Source organism: Ursus maritimus, unplaced genomic scaffold (assembly GCF_017311325.1).
Source record: "Ursus maritimus isolate PB19 unplaced genomic scaffold, ASM1731132v1 scaffold_26, whole genome shotgun sequence".
In the NCBI taxonomy this organism is placed as follows: Eukaryota; Metazoa; Chordata; class Mammalia; order Carnivora; family Ursidae; genus Ursus; species Ursus maritimus.
In genome coordinates, this window is record NW_024425119.1 from 10,609,043 (window position 1) to 10,611,330 (window position 2,288).

At 36.3% G+C, this 2,288-nt stretch overlaps 1 pseudogene; it reads left to right on the forward strand.

Annotated features, from left to right (window-relative positions):
- The first annotated feature begins 256 nt into the window (after window positions 1-256).
- On the forward strand, window positions 257-609 carry LOC103669124 (annotated as a pseudogene).
- The last annotated feature ends 1,679 nt before the right edge of the window (window positions 610-2,288 follow it).

The window sequence follows — 2,288 nt, forward strand, 5'->3', positions numbered from 1 at the left end:
TCATACTGTTTTGCAAAAGACATTGAACTGTATAAGAACTTTGAGTTTGAAATGATTGCTAACAGCCAGGTATAGAGCTGTTAATGTTACAGTTGAAGGACTGCAGCATAGAAAAAATTCAGAAAGGAAATTGTGCCTCTAAATTATATTTCATGATTCCCACATCTTTGAACTTGTATCCATCCTTTGCTTGGCAATCAAGTGATGTTTTAAAATCTAATCACTCTTCCAGGGACAGCGTCCATAGGCATTCAGAATGGTCTAGCATTTGACATACCATCTTAGGCTGCCCTACAATACAGCCTCTAACAAAACAAGGCTGTCCTGAACCCCTGGTAATAGTATTGTTTACCTTATATTAAGAAGGTTGGAAAAGCTCCAAAATCTGCGTGTGGCGTGTGCCCAGACTGACTTTGAGCAGTTGGTGCTGTGAGACCTAAAGTCCTTATGAGGTTGTCTAAAACGAAAAAACACATCGGCAGGGCTTATGGTCGTTCCATGTGTGCTAGGTGTGTTCCTGACAGGATCAAGCATGCTTTCCTTATTGAGGAGCAGAAAATCATTTTGAAAGTGTTGAAGGCACAAGCACAGAGCCAGAAAGCTAAGTAAAAGAAGAAGAAGAAGAAGAAGAAGAAGAAGAAGAAGAAGAAGAAGAAGAAGAAGAAGAGAAAGCAGCAGCAGCAGCAGCAGCTTTTTTGAGCAATAAAAAATTCAAAAGTCTTGGAAAAAAATTAAAATCTGATCATTTGACTTGATTGTTAAGTAGCTTTCAAAAGCTGAAAGACCTCATATCAATGATTCTCAATGAACGAGGTAGCGACAGTCTTTATGATGATTAAGGCCATTAGAATAACTAGCAGAATATTGAACATTACTGACATTTCACAAATGTATTGATGTAGAAATTGATAATGTGTACACAACAGGTCTTAAGTTAATAACAGCATCTATATAAGGGTTTATCTTTTTTTACAATGTGATTTTTGTTACCTTCACAGTCTTATTCCCCTAAAATCCCTTATACACGGTGGATCTTCTGGAGGTACTAAATTTGAACAAAGTAAATACATCATGCTGTCTCCATTTCTTGATTTTAGAAAATTGAGTGCACAAATCTAGAATTTTATTTTCCATCCTTTTCACTTTCCTATCTCTCATCTATAGACAAACAGCAACTTTAAGATCAACACTAATATGTGAAGTCTTGCTGACCTGTCACACTATTCTAGAACCTACATTCCGTCAGTCAACCCTCTTCTGTGTACTAAGAGCAGCTCTCCATTACCTTTTCTCTATCACCCACCATATAGTCCTCTAATTTCATGCTCTCCCCATTACAATGAGTTCCTTAAAGCCAGAAGCTTTACATTTCGGATTGTTCTATTATCAAGGTCTAGTAAGATATTTTGTCATTAATGTATGTGTTTTCCACAAATAAGGTGTAAGCATGTAAATCATATACAGAGAAGAGTTGCTTAAAAAGCACAGGACTAAAAACAGTCCTTACCTGAACATGAACTAACAGTAAAATTAAAATCGTGCCTTTTATTCAGTCCCATGTTGTTTCCCTCAAGCTAACAATGTAGACTAAAGTTTTCCAGGGTCAGAAGACAATCCAAGTACAGAATCTTTCATTGGACAACATAACACAAGAAGACAGATCCACATTTGAAAACATGACTTGCAAAGAACTTCCACTTAACACAGGTATGGAGATGTGGTTTGAAGACTGAGACCTATAGGTTTCTACTGTTTTCCCCAATCTCCTGCTACTCTCCTCAAATTGGACTTTCTTAAAGACTTCTTATAGAGTCCCATTTTCATTCTTTATAATTGAAAAAAAAAATCAGTCTTTCCCGGAGCTTAGATTTTTCTGGAAGAATGATTTTATATATATTTATATCACCATTTCTCAAAATAGTATTTTTCTACAAAAAAATCTCTGTAGATTTCCTTTATCATATTTTCTAATCATTATTATGCCCTTTAATACTGGTACATAGTCAGGTACTAAGTTAAGATCAGCTCTGTACCTACAGATTTTCCTCATCTGAGGAAAACAGAGAAGTCACTTTCCACTATGAAGTCCTTTCACTAGTGGTTGTGAGGGGAAAATACCAATCTTGTTAGAAGTTTTTACTAGAGATTTTTGGATATATATAAGTAATGTGACCCTCTTCCCAGGCCACAGCTCTTTTCAGAAAGCAGAAATGAAGCCCATTAGTCTCTCAAAATAAAAGTTCTTGACATGACTAGGATCTCTCAGCCCAGAGGTATCTGTCAGGGAG